This window comes from Lynx rufus, unplaced genomic scaffold, assembly GCF_022079265.1.
Source record: "Lynx rufus isolate CCGP_SWC_20201006 ecotype Redwood Valley unplaced genomic scaffold, mLynRuf1.p SCAF_10, whole genome shotgun sequence".
Classification (NCBI taxonomy): domain Eukaryota; kingdom Metazoa; phylum Chordata; class Mammalia; order Carnivora; family Felidae; genus Lynx; species Lynx rufus.
In genome coordinates, this window is record NW_025814824.1 from 11,202,404 (window position 1) to 11,225,095 (window position 22,692).

At 43.8% G+C, this 22,692-nt stretch overlaps 1 long non-coding RNA gene across 2 annotated transcripts in view; it reads left to right on the plus strand.

The window, feature by feature from the left end:
• LOC124528228 (uncharacterized) overlaps nt 1-18,455 on the plus strand; it is a 31,304-nt gene extending 12,849 nt beyond the window's left edge. Inside the window, exons 3-5 of one of the 2 annotated variants that reach the window (XR_006966124.1) lie at nt 10,126-10,333; nt 10,592-10,719; nt 18,315-18,455. This is a non-coding gene — a long non-coding RNA (uncharacterized LOC124528228). The remainder of the gene's footprint in view (nt 1-10,125; nt 10,334-10,591; nt 10,720-18,314) is intronic. The other variant, XR_006966122.1, reaches the window with a different exon arrangement.
• The last annotated feature ends 4,237 nt before the right edge of the window (nt 18,456-22,692 follow it).

Genomic DNA, 22,692 nt, shown 5'->3' on the forward strand with positions numbered 1-22,692 from the left:
AGCTAAAAACAACTAATTATATTGCAGTGAGATCATTGTTAGTAACACAGGTGATATAGGAAGACAAAGGAAGAAACGTCTTGTCTCTCAGAGACAGAAATAAGGAAGAGGTGATATTTGAATCTTGAAGCCTGGGTTGGTGGGTTTACCAGGATGATGAAGGTTTGGGCATGAGTATGTTACAGAGGGAAAGGTCAGCCCCAACATTAGGTGACTGACCGAGTTCTGGAGATGGGAGGTGGAGGGCTTAGCTGGACAAAGTCACGAAGGGCAATGCCCACCATGCCAAGAACTTTAGACTTGGCCTTCCAGGAGATGAGGAATCATTGAACAGTTTTAAACAAGTTTAATCCATTTTGCATTATTGAGGGACCATTTGGGTAGCTCTATGGAGAGTTTTAGAAGAAAGAAGTGGCAAGATTGGTTAGGAGACTATTATAGGGTTGCAGGTGCGGTGTTATGGCGGCTCCATGTCCTAGTGGTTACACATGTGGCCTTCACATCCCAGCTCTGTTGGTTGCCAGCTTCAAGTTACTGAACTTCTCTGTGCTTCAAGGTCCTCATCTGAAAATCCGGCTTGTCATAAAACTGATGAGATAGCCATCCAAGACTAAATGGACAGTGATACAAAGTGCTTAGAACAATGCCCACCTAATTCCATGAGGGCAAGAACCAAAAAGAACATAGAATAGAGGGACCGGGTCCAAAAAATATTTGGCAGGGAAAATTGAAAGCATTTGGAATATGACAGTATGTGAAGGTAAAGAAATGGGTAACTCAAGGATGAGTCCCAGGTTTCTGGCCTTCACAACTGGGTGAGTGGTGGTGCCTTTCAGAGGAGGAAGAACAGGAATTGTTCGAAGGTCAGGGGTTGGTAGTGAGTTTGATTTAAGAACGGTCACCTGTTACTTAGCAATGTCACGAACATTGGGTGCCTGGCAGTACACCGTACCGAGCGATGACTCCGAATTCCAAATTTTGTGAAAATTGTTCTATTTTGTTGAGTCCAGCCTCAAACCTTTGAAACTGCAGATTTATCCTGATTTGCGCGCATAGTTTGTATCCCACAAGCAAAACAAAAGTAAGATGCTGTCACCGCAAAACTTCAATTTTCCATTTCAGGAATCAGGCTGTTTGTAATTCAGTTTTCTAGCAAACACTGACTGTTTGTTAAATCAAGAGCTAATATACCTACAAGGATTAAATCTTCGACAGGGCACTTATACAAGGGACGGTGAGAGAGCCATGTGATTCTCTAGTTCACCTTCTTGGTGACTCAGGAATTTAGAACAAATTCCCTGGTGTGATTCATTTGAACCCACACCTAATCTGTCATACATAAAAAAAAAATTATCAGTAGGTGATACTTGCTCATGAGAAAATCAGTGAGCATTATGCCATAGAATTCTTATAATTAAAAATGATCCTACTGAGGGTCTAACAGAAGGAAGAATAAAACATCCTCCACATAGAAATTTTCAGACGTTAAGGAATCCAATTCAATGATCAGAATATGCAGTGTGAACCTGTGTGTGTAATTTCTACTTTTATTTTTTCATCACATATGCATCGACCAACTGCTTTCCCTAACACTCTGCAGGGTGCAGGGCACGCGACAGCATTCCAGGCAAATACCCACACGCTCCGATGGAGTTCACGGTAACGCGAGGACATCAACACAAAAAATAAACCAGGAAAAAAAATGTTTTAACGTTTTAATTTGTAATAAACGCTGTGATGGAAAGAAGGGGCTGAGCCTGGGGCTTACGGATAAGGAGGAGATAACCCTGAAAAGACTTGGGGGAAAGCTTCCGAGAAATTGGGAATAGCACACATGCAAAAAAGCCTGCTTAGAAATTCAAGAAAAAGACGAACATGGCTGGAGTTCAGCAAATGGGATGGGTGGGTGACAGCTTCAGGAAGGAGCTTGGCAAAAGTTTCAATGTTTCTTTCAATACATGGGGGAGGGTTTCCATAAGAAGGAAGGTGGCTGATGTTTTCAGTTTAACCACACCCCGGGACCTGGGCAAAATGTTGCAAGATTTGCAACAAGGGGCAAGATAAGGGGCAAGATTCTTTTTTGGCATTTTCCACACTGGCACAGGTAGTTATGAACCTAGATAGCAGGTAAGGGCACTAAGGACTCCTCTGGAGTCCTGGAATAGTTCGCACCTTATGTTCGGGACGTGTTTCCTCCTGCTCTTGACAGGCTTGGGTAGCGGATTCCATTGCTCTGAAGGAGAGCTTACCTTGATCTCACTTGTGAACTGATGCTTAAGTCAGGAAGGCTCGGCCTCTGTTAACCCACATTCAAGATTCACGTCCGGGGGCACCTGGGTGGCTCAGTTTGCTGAGTGTCTTTTGATTTCAGCTCATGTCCTGATCCCAGGGTCATGGGATCAAGCCCTGTGTTGGGCTTTGTGCTGAGTGTAGAGCCTGCTTAAGATTCCCTCTCTCTGTCTCTCTATTTCTCTCTCTCTCTCCCCACCCTCTCTTTCTCTTAAATAAAAAAAAAAATAAGAGAGATTCACATTCAAAAGGAATGTTGAAAAACTGAAATGGAGCTCACAGACAAGATTTTGGGAAGGTAAGTGGGTTTTAAAAGAATGTAGGATTCTCTAGCCAGACTTATCAAGGAAAAAAAGAGAAAGGGACCAAATAAAATCAGAAACAAGAGAGGAGAGGTAACAACTGACACCACAGAAATACAAAAGATTATAACCGAATTCTACAGAAAGTTATATGCTAACAAAATGGACAACCTAGAAGAAATGGATAAATCCCTGGAAGCATACAATCTTGCAAAACTGAGTCAGGAGGAAGTAGAAACTCCGAACAGACTGATAGCTGTTAATGAAATTGAATTGGTAAATCAAAAAACTATGGGAAATAGATGTCCAGGATCAGGTGAATTCACAGGTGAACTCTACCATTTAAAGAAGAGTTATTACTTACCCTCCTCAAACTATTCCAAAAAATAGAAGAGGAAGAAAAGCTTCCAAATAGGCTTTATGAGGTCAGCATTACCCTGACACCACAATCCAAGACACCACACACACACACACACACACACACACACACACACACACAGGAAAACTACAGACCAATGTCCTTGATGAACATAGATGCAAAGATCCTCAACAAAATATTAGCCAACCACATTCCACAATATTTTAAAAGAATCATTGGCCATAATCAGGTGGGACTGATTCCAGGGATGCAAAGATGTGTCAATATTTGCAAGTCAATCAATGTGATTCATCACATCAACAAAGCAAAGGATAAAAATCACGTGATCATCTCAGGAGCTACAGAAAAAGCATTTGACACAATTCGACGTCCGTTCATGATAGAACTCTCAACAAAAATGGGTTTAGAGGGCACGTACTCAGAATAATAAAGGCCATATATGAAAAACCCACAGCGAACATCTTAATGAAAACAACCCTGAAAGCTTTTCCTCTGAGATTAAGAACAAGACAAGGATGTCCCACTCTCACCGCTTTTAATCAACATAGTACTGGAAGTCCTAGCCACAGCAGTGAGACAAGAAAAAGAAATGAGAAGCATCCGTGTTAGTAAAGAAGAAATTAAGCCGTCACTATTGGCAGATGACATGATATTGTACATAGAAAACCCTAAAGATTCCCTCAAAAAAAACCCCAGGAAGTAATAAATGAATTCAGTAAAGTTGCAGGATACAAAGTTAATACCCAGAAATTCATAGCATTGCTATGCACTAGTAGCAAAGTAGCCCAAAGAGAAAATAAGAAAACAGTCCCGTTGACAATTGCACCAAAAAGAATAAGATACATAGGGATCAACTTAACCAAAGATGTTAAGGACTTCTACTCTGAAAACTATAAACTATTGATTAGAGCAATTGAGGACAACACAAACAAATGGAAAGACATACTGTGCTTGTGAATTGGAAGAATTAATATTGTTAAAATATCCATATTACATAAAGCAATCTACAGATTCAATACCATCCCTATAAAAATACCAACAGCTTTTTTCACAGAACTAGATCAAATAATCCTCCAATTTGTGTGGAATCACAAAAGACCCTCAATAGCCAAAGCCACCTTCAACAACAACAACCACAACCACAACCAAGCCGGAGGTATCACAATTCCAGATTTCAAGATCTACTACAAAGCTGTAATAATCAAAACAGTATGGTACTGGCAGAAAAACAGACACATAGATCAATAGAAGAGAATAGAGAATAGAAAATTGAGAAATAAACCCACACCTAAGGCCAATTGATCAATGACAAAGGAGGCAAGAACATACAACGGGAAAAAGGACAGTCTCTTCAACAAATGATTTTGAGAAAACTGGACGACCCTGTAACACCGTACACAAAAATAAACTCAGAATGGATTAAAGACCTAAAAGTATCAAACTCCCAGAGAAGAACAGAGGCAGTTATTTCTCTGACATGGGCCATAGCAACATTTTTCTAGATATGTCTTCGAAGCTAAGAGAAACAAAAGCAAAATTAAACTGTTGAGACAACACCAAAGTAAGCTTATGCACAGTGATGGAAACCGTCAATAAAACAAAAAGGCAACATAATGAACGGGAGACGATATTTGCAAGTGATATAGCCAATAAGGGGTTAGTATCCAAAATACATAAAGAACGTACACAATGCCGAAGATCATAATAACAATCTAATTTAAAAATTGGCTGAGGACCTAAGAAGACATTTTTCCAAAGAAGACATACAGATGGCCAATAGGCACATGAAAAGATGTTCGACATCACTAATCATCAAGCAATTGCAAATCAAAACCACAACGGGATATCACCTTACACCTACCAGAATGGCTAACGTCAAAAGGACAGATAACAAATATTGATGAGAGTGTGGAGAGAAGAGAACCCTCGTGCACTGTTGGTAGGAATGTAAGTTGGTGCAGCCACTGTGGAAGACACTTTGGAGGTTCCTCAAAAAATTAAACGTAGAAGTACCGTGTGATTCAATAATTCCACTCCTGGGTATTTACCCCCCAAAAAACAAAAGCACTAATCTAAAAGGCCACATGCACCTTTATGTTTATTGCAGCAGTATTTACTAAAGCCAAGATATGGAAGCAACCAAGTGTCCATCTGTAGACAAACGGACAAGGAAAATGTAGTACACACGTGCGCGCGCGCGCACACACACACACACACACACACACATCACGGGAATATTACACAGCCATAAAAAGGATGAGATTATGTCATTTGCAACAACATGGATGGACCTAGAGGGTATTATGCTAAGTGAAATAAGTCAACCTGAGAAAGACAAATACCATATGATTTCCTCGTGTGTGGAGTCTAAAACCCACCAAACCCCCCCCCCAAAAAAAACCACAAATAGACAAAAAGCAGAACCAGACCTGTAAACACAGAGAAAAAACTGATAGTTGCTAGAGGGAGAAGGATGGGGCGGGGGGAGGGATGGGCAAAATGAGTGAAGGGGGAGAGGGAGATATAGGCTTCCAGTTCCATAATTAATAGGTCATGGGAACAAAAGGCACATCATGGGGAACATAGCCAGTGATATCGTACTAGCAACATATGGGGACAGAGGGTCGCCACACCCGAGCATCGTGTGATATTGAAACTTGTCGAGTCGCTACACTGTATACCTAAACGAATGGAACATTGCGTGTCAACTACACTCAAATAAAAATTAATAATTTAACTTAATCATTTTTTAAAGAGAACGTAGGGTTCTCTGACCCCTAGGGACGGTATTCTTGTTGTTTTCAGCATCTAGCTCAGCGGTTAGTTGGTACCAGCTGGCTGGCTGAATAAGCAAATACACTTGGCGTGAGTTAGGACCCGGCCTGGCACGCGAGAAGGCGGCTTGACTCTGGAGGCAGCCAGACCTCGCCGCTCTGGGTTTCTGGGACCCTCTGCTTCTGCATCTGTAGTGCGGGAGTGACGATCCGTCTTTGGGAGGTTGGATGAAAATTGGAGATAATGTCCTGAAGCATCTGGTATGCGAATTAGCATTGATAATTTGGTTGCTATTTTTACTGTCATCGTCTCAGGCTCCACACTTGGTGTCTTTGGCTCTCATCCATCTTCTAAACCGCCCGGTTGGGGTTTCGTCCGGTCCCCTTGTTGCCAGCTGGTCATCTCCTGGTTGGGTTGTGTCACTCATTTCTTGCCAATCCCCGCTCAGCCCTCCACGGCGGCCCACGAACCCACCCTCAGCCTTCCGACCCTCCGGCCTCCCTCCCATTTCCCTAAATAAGCCAAATTACTCGAAAATTGTTTCCTGTCTAGAACCCTCTCTTTTTCTTTCTCCACCTTCTCATCCTTCAGGGCTGGGTGACATTTGGGAGGCCCAACATGTGAGTCTTGATTGAAAAGAAGGAAGTCAGTCGACCGTGGCCTGATTTCCCATCCTATTTACCAAAGGGGCTACTAGGGGCTTCTTGGTTACCGAGGAGAGTACCGCACCTGCTCACAAGAAGCAAATAGGTGTAAAGCTTCATGAGCCTAAGAAATGCGCTGGCAGTTGGTAAAAACCAAAGATGTAGTCAAGTAAGAAAGCTCTCACGTGGATTATTAAGCTTCTGAGCAAAGCTGCAGAGAGGTGGTCCAGGAAAGGGGTCCACCAGACAGCAGTGTGATTGGGAAACCCTCTCTTGTATCTCAGTAGAGACAGAAGTGATTCTGCGTGGGTTGTCTTTTTGTTGAGAGTCATTTGTAACTCACCCAGTAAGCAAACGCCTTTTTTCTTTAAGATGGAGATAGGAACCGTGCCAATAAGGGGGAAATCAAGTGTCAGTATGTGTGCTGAGTACCCTGTAACAGAGACCTCGAGCCCTCTTCTCCCATCGGTCTTCCAGAACATTGTGGCCATGTGATTTTAAGCCTCTTCTTGAGGGGGAGTCTGGCCAGCTCTGGAGGAATGACTCCAAGATGCCAGCATCAGTCTCCCCAGAAAAGCCTTGCGAGAAAGCCCTAGAAGGACGCCCAGAGTTAACAAGCCCCACCCGTGCTCTGAGAGATTCTGGTCAGCATTTTAACTCCCAATTCCTCATCATGAGCAAACAGCCAACATTACCAGACAGCTTAGGAAAGCCTCCAACAATGAGATGAACAAATAAAAGCATAGCGAGAAAGGCACAAGCTATTCAGGGAGAAGAAAACTTCATCTCCATAAACTATAATAAATATCCACAGAGAGAGGAGACAATGCCTCCATGAAATCAGAAAACGATGCTGTAATAAAGGAAAATTTAGAAAACAAAGAGAGCTTTTGGAAAAAAAAAAGAGCTTTTAATAGCAGAAATGAAGATCGTTCAAAAGAGGGAATAGAAGACAAAGCTGAGAAAATCTCCCAGACAGTAAAGCAAAATGACAAAGAGGAGAAGATAAGAAAATAGAGGAGCAGTCCAGAAAAGTCCATACTTAACTGACAGAGGATTTTGTGGTAGAAAACACATGGTGGGGGGGGGCAAAATCATTGATGAAATAATTCAATAAACATTACGGACGTTAGGTTTACCTGTGAGCTGGGCTGCCCGATTAAAGAACTCACGGCAGAATGAACGAGGCTAGAGCCACACCAGCGCACGTCATTGTAAGTTTCCCGTGACACTGGAAACAAATGTGGCACTTCTGAGGTCCAGAGAGGAAAAAAAAATAGGTCACCCCCAGGGGGACGGCCGTCAGAACGGGTTTAGACTTGCCGATGGCAACATCGGAGTCAAGAGAGTGGAGCCAGCCGTTCCTCCAAAATTCTGAAGAAAAGCGGCTCTGTGCTGGAATCCCACCCTCACCCAGACTGTCTTTGTGTAAGAGGGTAGAATAAAGATGCTTTCTCGAGTGCGTGATCTCAAGAGATTTGCCTCCCATGTATGCCCCGCCAAAGGAGGGAGTACAGCTTGGAGCAGAGTCCAGAGAAGGTGAGATCCAGAAAACAGAAGGTCCAACAGAGCAAAGAGGTGAAAGCACTCCCCAGGAGCGTGGCGGAGGGAGAGCTCAGAGGGACGGCCCCGCAGAGAGGTACAGGGCAGCCCGTCCGGCTGGAGCAGCGTGGCAGAGAAAGAATGCTGTGATCGGCGTGATGCTTTCTGCCACTGTCCTGTCTTTCACTAAAGGGGACGTGTCTGGGTGAAACTGGCCTCGGTTCTTATCTGCACTTGGCCTGTCTCCCCTCCCTGCCCTGCTCCCTAGATCAGCGGGGGCACGTGTAACACACCAATGTGATCTGCTTTGTCCTATTCTTTTGTTTTTCATTGTGGCGAAAGTAGGTTTACCTATTTATTAAAAACTTAGCCCCTTTAAATGTACAGTTCGGCAGTGCGAAGTCCATCCGTGGGGCTGTGTAACCACTCTCCAGAACTCTTTTCATTTTCCAAACTTGAACCTCTGTGCCCATTCAGTAACACTCCATGCTCCCCGCCCCAGCCCCTGGAACCATCCTTCACTTTCTATCTGTATGACTTTGACTGCGCTCCATACCTCATAAAAGTGGAATTATGCAATATTCATCTTTTATGACAAATTGTTATTTCCCTTAGCATGATGTCCTTAGGGTTCAGCCATATTGGAATGGGAATGGGAATCTCCTTCCTTTTCTAAGGCTGAATAATATTCCGCCGTGGGTACATAGCAGATTTGTTTCTTCATTTATCCACTGATGGACGTTTACGTTGCTTCCACCTTATATTGTCAACGCTGCTGCTGTGAACGTGGGCACACAAATATCCCTCTGAGACCCACTTTTCAATTCTATGGAGTATATATACCTAGAAGCAGAATTGCTGGGTCATATGGTAATTCTATTTTTTTTTCCAGCTATGTTGAGATACAGCTGACATATAACGTCATGTAAGTTTAAGATATAAAACGTATTGGGGCGCCTGGGTGGCGCAGTCGGTTGAGCGTCCGACTTCAGCCAGGTCACCATCTCGCGGTCTGTGAGTTCGAGCCCCGCGTCAGGCTCTGGGCTGATGGCTCAGAGCCTGGAGCCTGTTTCCGATTCTGTGTCTCCCTCTCTCTCTGCCCCTCCCCTGTTCATGCCCTGTCTCTCTCTGTCCCAAAAATAAATAAAAAAACGTTGAAAAAAAATTAAAAAAAAAGATATAAAACGTATTGATTTGATACGCATACATACGACAAAATGATTCCTAGCGTTAGCTCACACCTGCACCGCATCACATAATTACCACTTCTTTTCTGAGATGACAACATTTAAGATCTACTCTCTTAGCAATTTTCAAATATAAAATACAGCATCATCAACAATAATCACTGTGCTGTATATTAGCTCTCCAGAACTTACTCATCGTATAACCGAAAGTTTATTCCCTTTGACCGACATCTTCCCATCCCCCCACCCCTTAGCCCCTGACAACTATCATTCTAATCTGCGTTTCTAGGAGTTCAGCTTCTTCAGATTCAAATACAAGTGACACCACTTATTTATCTCTCTTCATTTAACTTTTTTCACGTAGCATAATGCCCTCAAGGCCCATCCGTGTTGTTGCAAAAGGCGGGCTGTCCTTCTTTCCCATGGCGGACTAAACTTCCATTGTGTGTGTATGTGTGTGTGTCACGTCTTCTTTATCCATTCATCTCTTGACGGGCACTTAGGTTCTTTGCATATCTTGGCTGCAATAAACGCGAGAGTGCAGTTACCTCTTCCAGGTTCTGATTTCATTTCCGCTGGATAAATACCCAGAATTGGAACCACTGGATCACATGGCATTTCTATTTTTAATTTTGGGGGGGACCTCCGTACTGTTTTCCGTGGTGGTGGCACCCACTGACATTCCCACCAATGGTGGACGAGCTTTCAACTTCTCCACATCCTTGTCAACGCTTAGTAGCCATCCTAATGGTGTAAGGTGCTATCTCATCGTGGTTTACCGTGCTGGGGAGAGCTGGGGGAATCCATGGTGAACTCAGAAGATATTAGAGGTCACATTCTCTGACCACATTTCTAGTAGACATCGAGTATCCGGACCATTCTACAATACTGCCAGATACCCCAACTGTGGTGATCCGGATTGAGTTCGCACAAAATGTCCGCTTGTCAAGTGGGACTGTAAGAATCCTAGATCTCACTTAACACCGAATTTTGTTCACGACTCAAAGGATACAGGCAAGAAAAAGGCACAAACAGAACATTCTTTTCCCGCCGGGTCCTCAAACCACCAGCTGCCAAACAATGTCCCTCCTCCCGCATTAAGACACATTTTGGTGTCTGAGCAGCTGATGAGTTTTAAACCGTGTGGACGACTGCTCTCAAAGAAGGCTACATCTGTTTGGAGCCTCGTGGCTTTTTAATTCATTAACTATGCAGGTAGGAAATGTTTACCTGAATACCCCCATTCTCCAGGCAGCCACAGCCCTTAATCCAAAAAGTACACGTTTATTTACAATACCCAATCTAAACAGAGCAGGGGATTCCCGTTGAAAACATTTTTTACATAGTCCTTCCCCATATCTTTCTCCTCCTAAATATCACTGCCGGGATTATAGGGAGGTCTGGCTGAGGCATCTCAGGGAAGGAGTGAATTACAGGCCTGTGCTAACCCTCTTTCTCCCGTTTCATCCCCAGGACTCGGATATGACCTTGCCCGCTGACCTCCCTCCTAGTCACTTCCATGCACGCCCAGGAACCTGCCCTTGGGCTCTGGCTCTAGGACTCCATAGCTTATCCTTTCCCGAAGCCTTCATCCCGTAGAGGTAAGATCACCCCGTCCTTAACACAGCTAGGCTTGTGCTTGCTACTCGGCATTTTAAAAGGAAACCATATTTTGTTTAGATATACACATAAACGTGTGAAATCTGTAAAAAACAACACAAAACAAAAACAAAAACCAGCAAGGGACTGATGAACCCAAAGTAAGGTACATGTTTACTTCAAACGTGGGAGGGAGGGGTATGATTAGGGAAGGATGCACAGGAGGCATTTTTTTTTAAGTTTATTTATTTATATTGAGTGAGCGAGAGAGTGCGTACGGGAGGGGGCAGAGAGAGAGAGAATCCCAAGCAGGCTTTGCACCGTCAGGGCCGTCGGCATGGAGCCTGACGCAGGGCTCGAACTCACAGACCGCGAGATCATGACCTGAGCCGAAATCAAGAGTCAGACCCTCAGCCGACTGAGACCCCCAGGTGCCCCTTTACAGAAGGCTCCTAAAAGAAGAAGGAAGATCTAATTCTTCTCCAGGATATTGTGGACTCGGAGCTTTACTGGTTTTCCAACTGTACAATTTTATTCTCTTCTCGATGCACAATACGTTTTACGATAAAAACAGTTGAATTAATTATAATTTCCTGGCGCCATTTCAGTAGTGAGAGGCGTGTCAGTGAATTCGTTTGGAAGCAAGCCCATCACTTTGACATGCGTGTTCTGTGAGATGTTCCCCAAAGTCACCATAGGATGGGGGGGGTAGTGAAGGAAAAAGAACCCTAACCCAGGAAAAGGCAAGGCCCCTGACCGTCTGCCCTACCTGCCACCATAGCTGTGCTTCAGAGGACAAGCCACTTACTCTCTCTGGTCATCAGTTTGCTCATCTGCAAAATGGGATACTAATAGCGGGATAGTAGGGAATATGGCTCAGCTGCTGCCCTCATGGAACTTAGCAATCGTTGGGACAGAGAGGCAAGTACGTGTAGGTTCTACGGGTACTAGAATGGGGACAAGCAAGAGGGACAGTGGGAGCAGAGAGAAGGGATCTCTACAGTTTGAAATTAAGGCGGTGCCACGTATGAAATATGTGCTATATGATTTTTAAGGGAAGTTCTATACTTTAGGGTTTAAAAAGGAGGCTGCAGAAATTGTAACTTGCAAAATACAGCTAAAGGATCACTCTTGCTTCCTACCCCCCCACGTCCTGCATACCCACCTCGATGACATTACTTTTCACTCTTCAGTGCATCGATTCGTGTGTTTGTCTCTCCCACTGGACCGTGGCCTCCCCGAGGGCAGGGGTTTGTGTTACTTATCCTTGTATCAGAGATGCTTGGCATACACATTGCTGTTTCCCAAGGACTGCGAATCAAGTGTCGCCCTTTTATCATGGCCTCTCCCTACCTCCGGTCCCTCTCTGTCTCTCTAGTCTCTTCTCACACCGCCGTCCCCTGCTCAGTACACTCCAGACACTCTGGCCCTCCTTCTGTCCCTTGATCATGCCGAGCTCATTTTCACCCAGGGCCTTTGCACTTGCTGGGGACTCCTCCTGGAGTGCTCTTGCCTCGTTTTGTTCAGCTCAGCTTACACGTTGTCTCCTAGCACCTTTTTTCCTGTCTTCCCACCTGTCCCCTCGGCCCTATTATCTCGATTTATTTTCTCCAAAGCATTTGTACTACCTGTAATTAGATGATGTATTTACCTTTTATTTGTGGTCTCTCTCCTCCATCAGAGGAGCGGAGGGACCTCCAGCGTCTGTCCTGTCGTTTCTGCCGTATCTCCGTTAGCCAAGCTATTGTCTAGCATACGGTAGGTACTCAATAAATTTTTTGAATAAGCCAACTCATGGACAGGTATTCTATAACTATTTCTGTAACTGAGATGAATAATGTCTTCCCGAAGAATTTTGCAATGAAGAAAATGGACTCAAGATTAGTATGCTAATATAATGCCTGACACATCGGAAGCACTCAATAAATATTTATCCACCGAATGAATATACAGAATACATAAATAGCTCTTGCAAACCAATTTAAAAAACCCAAAACCAATATATAAATTAGCAAAGGAAGAACTTTTAGAACTAATGGGTTTAGCAAGGTTGCAGGATTCAAGGTCAATATACAAAAATCAATTGTATTTTGGGGCACCTGGGTGGCTCAGAAGGTTAAGTGTCTGACTCTTGATCTCAGCTCAGGTGTTGATCTCAGGGTCATGAGTTGAAGCCCTGCATTGGGCCCCATGCCGGGCATGAAGCCTACTTAAAAAGAGAAAAACAAAACATAGAGCCGAATTGACTGAAAGACACGTACCCTGTTCATTGTTAAATGTCTGTCCTCCCTAAATTGATCTATCCGTTCAACATAATCCTTATCAAAATCTCAGCAGGATATTCTTATAGGTGTCAACAAGCTGATTCTAAAAATGACGTGAGAAGGCAAAGGAATTAGAATAGTCAGTACATTTCTGAAAAAGAGGAACGAACGGGAGGAGGCATGCCACCTGATTTCAAGAGTTGCTATAAAAAGCCAGCAATCAAGACAGTGTGGAATTGGCAAAAGGATGGACCTATAGATGAACGAAACAGAACACAGAGCCCAGAACCTGACGCGTACATTATTGATCAACTGATATTTTTTACAGAGATGCAAAGGCAACAGAGAAAGATAGTCTTTTCAACAAAAATAGTACTTGAATAGGACATCCATGTGCGAAAAGAATGAACCTTGACCCGTGTCGTGCACTGTATACAAAAATTAATTAAAAATACATCAGAGAGGAGTGCCCGACTGGCTCGTTCAGGAGAGCGTGTGACGTTTGATCTCGGGGTTGTGAGTTTGAGTCCCATGTTGGCGGTAGGGATTACGTAAATAAAAAAAGTTTTTTTAACCTAAAAAAATAAAACATAAAAATACATCATAGGCCTAAAATGTAAACCTGAAAATACAAAACTTTTGGAAGATAACATGCAAAAAAAAAAAAAAATTCTTGTGACTTGGGGTTCTGGGAAGATTTCTTAGCTATGTTACCAGAAATACGATCCACAAGAGAACAAGCTGATGAACTTGAACATCATCAAAATTAAGAACTTCTGCTCTGCAAAAGACACTTCAGGGAATGAAAAGACAAGTTAAAGACTGGGAGAAAACATTTGCAAATCACATATCCACCACAGGACTTAGATCCGTGATCTGTAAAGAGTTCACAAAAGTCAATAATAAGAGAACAAAACCCCATTTTTAGAATAGCCAAAAGATTTGGATAGACACTTGATCCAAGAGGATATATGTATGGTGACAGGTGGTAACCACATGTAACATGATGAGCCTTTTGTAATGGATAGAATTGTCACATCACTATGTGCGCACCTAAAACGAATGTAACATTGTATGTCAACTCTCCTTCAATTAAAAACATTTTTTTTTAATTGGAAAAGAAATAGTTGCTATTAAAAAAAAAAGAGGACATATGGATGGAAAGTAGTCACATGAAGAGATGCCTCTCACCATTAGGTATTATGAAAATGTAAATTGAAACTACAATGAAATGCAGTTTTACGTACGCCATTTTGGAAATCTACGTCTGATGGCTCCCAATGGTGTGGAAGATGGGGAGAAACCAGAAGTCTTGGGCCCTATTAGTGGGTGTGTCAATTAGAATGATCTCTTTAGTTTGAAGTTTGGCACCATTAGGTGGAGGATTCGTATACCCCAGGACCCATCAATTCCACTCCTAGACAGATTGAGAAAAACACGTGAAGTTGTGCACAAGAAAGGTGCACATGAATGTTCGGGACAGCATTGTGTAGTAACGGGGGAAAACGTAGAAGATATGAAACAGGAGAGTGTATAAATTGTGGTTTGCCCGTACAACGGTGTATCATATTGCGGGAGTTACCAAACCATAGCTCTTGGGTCCAATCCAGCCCGATGCCTGTATGTGTAAATAAACCTTTATTGAAACTCAGCCATCCCATTCCTTGACGTGTTGTCTCTGGCTGCTTTCATATTACAATGGCATTGGGAAGTGCTTGCAACAGAGACTGTATGGCCCACAAAGCCTACAATATTGACTGTTTGGTTTTTATAAGGAGTTTGTGGGTGCTTGCTATACAGCGATGCAAAGAGATGAATCGGAGATACATATACCGTATCAGTCAGGGTTCACCCAGAGAAACAGAACCAGTGGGAACCAGAGGGAGACATACGGTAAGAGGTCTATTGCCAGAAATTGGCTCATACAACCGTGGACCTGGCCAGACAAGTCTGAAATCCACAGCACACGTCATCGGGAAAGACAGACTGGAACAGCCGCGTGCGAGCTCAAGCTGCTGTCCACAGATGGAATTTCTTCCTCTTCAGAGAAGCCTCGGCTCTCCTCTTAATGTCCTTCAACCGATGGATCGCATCGGGTCCACCCAAATTATCTAGGAAAATCTCCTTTACTCGAAGACAGCTGATTGTGGACTTTAAAGCACATCTATAAGATACCTGCCTAGTAACACGTAGGTGAGTGTTTCATCGAGTAAGTGGGGAGTGTAGCCAAGTTGACACATAAAAGCAACCATCGTGTGTGTCAACAAAGAAAATCTTGTAAATAGAATGCTGAGCACCGGCAACACAAAGTTGCCCCATGATATGTGAGGTATGGGGAACCTTTACGTAAAAGCTTAAAACAAGCAAACAAGAGAACAAAGGTGATGGATACATGGGTCTATCAAACCATGTGAAGCAATGATAAACAGCTACTTTTGATCCTGACTGCCACCGGTGGGAAAGGAAAGGGATGGAAGTAAGGGTGGGTGTATGGAACCTGAGATTTTTATATATTCGTTTATTTTTAATGTTTACTTATTTTTGAGAGAGAGAGAGAGAGAGAGAGCATGAGAAGGGGAGGCACAGAGAGAGGGGGAGACACTGAATCTGAAGCAGGCTCCAGGCTCCGAGCTGTCAGCACAGAGCCCGACGTGGGGCCCGAACTCACGAACCATGAGATCATGACCTGAGCCAAAGTAGGATGCTTAACCGACTGAACCACCCAGGCGCCCCTATCCATGATTTTTTTTTAAAGGTATAACACTCCAAAGCAAGTAAGGCTTTTAAAAAATCTTGCTAAGTTTGGTCTTGCTATTGCAATTGTTTATTGTATCATTGTTTTTTTAAAATTCTTTTTAATGTTTATTTATTTTTGAGAGCGAGACAGAGCACAAGTGGGGGAGGGGCAGAGAGAGAGGGAGACACAGAATCCGAAGCAGGCTCCAGGCTCTGAGCTGTCAGCACAGCTGACAGGGGGACTTGAACCCACGAATTGCGAGATCATGCCCTGAGCCGAAGTCAGACGCTTAACCAACTGAGCCACCCAGCGCCCAAATTGTATTATTGTTAATACCTGTGTGTGTGTTTGCAGTCTTCCACAATCCTTTTTTTGAAATCATAATGATTGCCCTTCCTCAGACAAGCCTGAAAAGCATGTTCACACTGGATACTCAAGTTTGAATTAGAACCCCACTGGATAGGATCAGAGAATAGAAGCTTCTACTTTTCCCCTGCTTTGGGGATTTTTTTTTCATAGATCAGTGTCTCAGGGAATGAGCCTCACCTCTTGGGAGCTAAGTCCGGAAAATCATGGTGTTCATGGTACTCTAAGCCCGTGCCCAGCGGAGAGCGCAGAGCAGGGTGTGAGTCATTCTTACTGGAGCACTGACCTTGGCTGACCTCCACAGTGTCAAGGTCTATAGCCAAACAGAACTCCTCACTTAAGGAACCAGAGATAAAGAGGCGGGTGGCCAGTCACATGGCACATGGCCCCTGTTGGAATGAGACTTGTCACACCCCCCAGGGGGCTTTCAGCAGGACCTGCCCATGCATTCACAGGCTAAGACACACGGTGCTGAGACCCCCGGTGCTGAGGGTTCTTCCTGAACAACGTCAGATGACTTCTGATTTCATAAGTGGTGTTAATGTTTTTTATGCTTATTTATTTATTTATTTATTTTTTTTTTTTTTTTTTTAAAGTGGGCAGTCTAGTACATAACTTCCTAGATGAGATTCAAATTCCCTGTCTTCCACTTCTTTTTTTAAATTTTTTTTTTTTTTTCAACGCTTATTTATTTTTGGGACAGAGAGAGACAGAGCATGAACGGGGGAGGGGCAGAGAGAGAGGGAGACAGAATCGGAAACAGGCTCCAGGCTCTGAGCCATCAGCCCAGAGCCCGACGCGGGGCTCGAACTCACAGACCGCGAGATCGTGACCTGGCTGAAGTCGGACGCTTAACCGACTGCGCCACCCAGGCGCCCCTATGCTTATTTATTTTTGAGAGAGAGAGAGAGAGAGCATGAGCAGGGGAGGGACAGAGAAAGAGGGAGACACAAATCTGAAGCAGGCTCCAGGCTCTGAGCTGTCAGCACAGAACCTGATGCGGGGCTCAAACTCACAAACTGTGAAATTCTTAAGTGGTTTTATACACAGACCCAGAGAATACAACCTGCCACATGCCTGCAGCAGTGGACCGACTGACATTTCATACGACATATCAACATAAGTCTTTTTGTGAAAATTAACTCTGTTTTTACCGTGAAAAAGAATTCGTGTCTTTGCAGAAATTCAGCATATCTGAAAAAGCAAGAGAGGAGAAAATATTAGTCTCCCAAGAATATCCTGATACTATGGTAGCGGTAGTCTTTGTTTTTCTTCGCCATATGTATGTATATTTTCCTGCACTGAAGTCATCCTTTCGATAATGATTATTGATCAGCTACTGCGTGCCACGCTTTCTTCTGGGCGCTAGAGATATATAAATGAACCAAACAATCAGAGGGTCCTTGCTCTTAAGGAGCTAAGAGTGAGGAGGGCCAACCATAGACGAGTAAATGCGTTAAGACACAAGAGAAATGTGGATAGTATGTGGTGTAATGAAAAAAATAACGCCGGATGACACTGCAGACTTATAATGTGCTGTTCTAAGCCCTTCACTTCTCCGTATTATTACATCCGGTAAAACTTGTGCGTCTGCGCGCGCTTTAGAGGGAAGGTGGTTACCGTAAATCTTGGAGTACAATGGTCAGGGAAATGCTCTTGGAGGAGATGACTGAGGAGTGGACAGAATCTTACAGCCTGGGGGTTAGAAGCAGAGGGCGCGAGAAGTTCAAGTTCCCTGAAGATAAAATAGATCAGCGTGTTGGTGAAACAGAGAGCAAAAGACAAGTATGGCTGGAATTTGGAGCCGAGAGGGACAGAGTTGTCAGCAGTGACACCACGGATGCGTATTTTGTGATCAGGCCGTGGAGGGCCCTGAAGTCCACGGGAAAGGCGTTCCGGTTTTATTCTATGATACTGGAAAGCCTTTGGAAGATTTTAAGCGGCAGAGTGATAAAATGCGCTGTCTATCGCCTTAAAGATCACGGGGCGCAGCGTTTGGCACATGGATTTGAAGGAGGCAGGAGCCAACACAAGGCGATCCGTTCAAAGGTCCCTGTGGTCGTCCAGGCAAGAGGCTGTGGCTCCTCGGACGAGGGTTATGGCAGAACAGACGAACAGAAGACGAGCCAGTTAGGATTTTGTGAAGGTGACACTGTTTTTAAAGTTCTAGGTAGGCCATTTATTTTGCTGCACTTTATAAAATAAGGACTTGAAATTTCTTCTGAAACAGAGTTTTCAATTACGGAATTACGGAAACCAAATTGGAGAACAAGCAGGGGAATCTGCGAATGATACGTCCCAGGAAGATGGCAGGGTGACCCCAGGACTGCCTGCCTTGGACGCTCCGAGGAAATTTTGAAAGCGGCAGAACGAGGCAAGTTTCTCCAGCTGTTCCCCCCACCCACCCCACCCCCCCCCCACACACCCATTTTACCCCCTATTTTCATGGTCTCATTTCGGTATGAGTAAAGGACAGCTTTTGTTACAGCTGCTACTCATGCGACAGCGGAGACAATTAGCTGACACATCTCCTGTGCCTGACTTGCCAGCATCCTACAGACACAATCTGAAGGTCAGGGACCCTCTTTGCTACAACTTTGCCTGCCTTAAGTCCATGGAAAGGTGAAGGCAGCTACAGGCGGGGCTTTACCAAAGGCGAGAGCACCTGCATTATTGGTTGTTAGAAAGAAGCCGCTCCTGCACCTTACTATCTACAGTAATGATGCCAGATTTTTTTTTTTTCAAGCCTCCCTTGTAGAGAGATTGCCAATCTCAGAGTATCGTCTTGGTCCTTAAATTTTCTCTCTAATGACCACAGGATGACTGCCTCTGTTTTCCAACTAGACTTGGCTACCATCTGGGTTTTTCTGATTGAATCCTCATGATGTAATTTAACCCAGCCCTCCATTCTCTATATTTCCTATAAAGTTGTAAACCCCAACACACGTAATCCTGACAACAACTGAGACAGGGCCATCAATGGGCCCGCTTTACGGAGGAATAAACTGAGGCACAGAAACGTTCCATTCCAGAGGTCATAAAGCCAGGGTTTGAATGCAAGCAGATGCTTTTAGCCTGCATACTGAACACAAAGAAGTATATCAGAAAAACACCAAGGCAAGTCCCCATGGTCGAGCATTCTCCGCGAACAGATAACTGGCGGGTTTTGTGAGCCTAGAAATCGATTAACTCAATTGGCAACAGTTACTGAGTATCCGTAGTGCGTGCTGGGCTAAGCTGTGGATACAAAGGTGGACCGGACCTTGCTGAAGATGATGAGGGCTATCATGTGGAGAGCCTGCTGTGTACCAAGCCCCACGCTAGGTGCCGTGGAGACAGTGATGATGAATTTCCTGTTGGAGCTCATTCTTATGCAAGATATACGGTGTGTTAAATGCTGTAATGGGCCTTGTTCAGAGCTGTGCAGTCCAATCCAGGGTCACGTGTGGCTACTTAATTACAATTCAATAAAATTTAAAATTTAGTCCCGCAGGTGCACTGGCCACCTTTTTTTTTCCTAAACATTTTTATTTTCAAGGTGTTTGGAATCCATTGCCACATTTTTCCCCCAAAGAGTTTTGCCAATTCATACACACAAAAGCAATTCACTATAATAAGTGCCTGCCGCGAGCTGGTCCTTGGGAATAAAAGGCAGATCCTCGTGTAAATTTCAGTTTTTCCACATCCTCGCCAGCACTGGGCTTGAGTTTTCTTTTTTTTTCTTTTTTTAAAAAATTTTATTATTTTCTTAATATAATTTATTGTCAAATTGGCTAACATACAGCATGTAAAGTGTGCTCTTGGTTTTTGGGGTCGATTCCCGTGGTTCATCGCTTCCATACATCCAGTGCTCATCCCAACAAGTGCCCTCCTCAATGTTATCACCCATTTTCCCCTCTCTCCCACCCCCCCATCCACTCTCAGTTTGTTCTCTGTATTTAAGAGTCTCTTATGGTTTGACTCCCCCGCTCTGTGTTTGTAACTATTTTTTTCCCCTTCCCTTCCCCGTGGTCTTCTGTTACGTTTCTCAAATTCTCCATATGAGTGAGACATGATATCTGTCTTTCTCTGCCTGCCTTATTTCACTTAGCATAATACCCTCCAGTTCCATCCACGTTGCTGCAAATGGCAGGATTTCATTCTTTCTCATTGCCAAGTAGTATTCCATTGTGTATATAACCCACGTCTTCTTTATCCATTCATCATTTGATGGACATTTAGGCTCTTTCCATAACTTGGCTGTTGTTGATAGCGCTGCTATAAACATTGGGGTACATGTGCCCTTGTGTCCTTTGGATAAATTCCTAGTAGTGCTATTGCTGGGTCATAGGGTCGTTCTATCTTTAATGTTTTGAGGAGCCTCCACGCTGTTTTCCAGAGAGGCTGCGCCAGTTTGCGCTCCCAGTGCAAGAGGGTTCGCGTTTCTCCACATCCTCGCCAGCATCTGTAGTTTCCTTTCATTTTAGCCACTCTGACCCGTGTGAGGTGGTATCTCACTGTGGCTTTGATTTGTATCTCCCTGCTGATGAGTGACGTCGAGCATTGTTTCGTGTGTCTGTTGGCCATCTGGATATCTTTGGAAAAGTGTCTAGTCATGTCTTCTGCCCATTTCTTCAGTGGATTATTTGTTTCTCGGGTGTTGCGTTTGGCAAATTCTTTACAGATTTTGGATACTAACCCTTTATCTGGTATGTCATTTGCAAACATCTCTTCCCATTCCATCGGTGCCTTTTCATTTTGTTGATTGTTTCCTTTGCTCTGCACGGCCCCCTTTGAAAGTGCTTTAGTTTTTTAAGGGCATGTTACTTTTTCCTTTTAAAAACAAACAAGCAAACAAACAAGCCTGCTTTATTGAGGTGAATTTGTATGCCATTCAATTCACCCATTTCAAATGTATAATTTGATGGTTTTCATTATAATCACAGAGTTCTACATCCGTCATTGCCATCAATTTTAGAACATTTTCATCCTTCTCCCCGCAAATCTAGCATCCATTAGCATTCATTCCCCATTTCCCCACCAAGTCCACCGCTCCCCAGCCCCAGGCAACCACTAACCCACTTTCTGTCTGTGTAGATCTGCCCATTCTGAACAATTCCTAGAAATGCCATCAAACAATGGGGCCTTTTGTAACTGGCTGTTTTCAGTTAGCATAATGTGTTCAAGGTTCATCCATGGAGTAGCACGTATCGGTGCCTCATTCCTTTTCACTGTTGAATAATATTCCGTTATATGGATGTGTTCCATTTTGTTCATCCGTTCTTCAGTTGATGGAGATTTGGGGTGTTTTCACCTTTTGACTCTTGTGAATAATGCCATGTAAACTCTCGTGGGGACGTGTGTTTTCATTTCTCTTAGGTGTGCACCTGACAGTGAAATTGCTGGGTCATAGGGTAACTCTGTGTTTAATGTTTTGAGGAACTGTCAGACTCTTTTTTTTTTTTAATTTTTTTTTTTAACATTTATTTTTGAGACAGAGAGAGACAGAGCATGAACAGGAGAGGGGCACAGAGAGAGGGAGACACAGAATCTGAAACAGGCTCCAGGCTCTGAGCTGTCAGCACAGAGCCCGACGCGGGGCTTGAACTCACGGACCGTGAGATCATGACCTGAGCCGAAGTCGGATGCCCAACCGACCGAGCCACCCAGGCACCCCAGAGGAAGTCAGACTCTTTTCCAAAGTGGTTGTACCTTTTTATATTCCCACCAGCAGGGTATATGGACTCTGGTTTCTCCCTATCCTTATTAACACCTGTTATTATGTTTTCTGATTCTAGCCATCCAATAGGTGTGGAGCGATGCTCATGGTGGGTTTGATTGACATTTTCCTAGTGGCTAATAGCACTGAGTATTTGTTCACCTGCTTATTAGCCATTTGTATACCTTCTTTGAAAACAAAATGTCTATTCCCATCCTCTGCCCTGTGCCTATGTTATTTTGAGCTAAAAATAGAGTATAAAATGTTGTAAAGCATAGTGAGCAAATACTAAATGTTGGGGATGGTCATCTCTGGGGAAAGAAAATGGAGTCATTTCTTTTTGGCTTTTGTCAATTTTTACAACACACGTAAGCTTTTGTCATTGTCAGATACTAGATATTTTCCCCAATTCTTTGTCTTTCCTGATGTGAAAAAGTAGCACAAGATTGTTTTTGTTTTTTTTTTTTTTTTAATTTTTTTTTTCAACGTTTATTTATTTTTGGGACAGAGAGAGACAGAGCATGAACGGGGGAGGGGCAGAGAGAGAGGGAGACACAGAATCAGAAACAGGCTCCAGGCTCTGAGCCATCAGCCCAGAGCCTGACGCGGGGCTCGAACTCACGGACCGCAAGATCGTGACCTGGCTGAAGTCGGACGCTTAACCGACTGCGCCACCCAGGCGCCCCGTTTGTTTTTTTTTTTAAGTAGAGACAATATTAACCTGAAGGTAACAGTAGCTAACATTTCAGCGGATGTCCCTCCAGGACATTTTTCTAGACTTTCTGTACTTGTATGAGGCTGCAGAATACACGCAAGTTCACGTGATGCCTTTTGTTCTAATCGTATCATAAACGAGCCCTTGCATATTAAGTAAACCTCTTGAACTGTGTCTTCTGAAAATCTCTAGAAA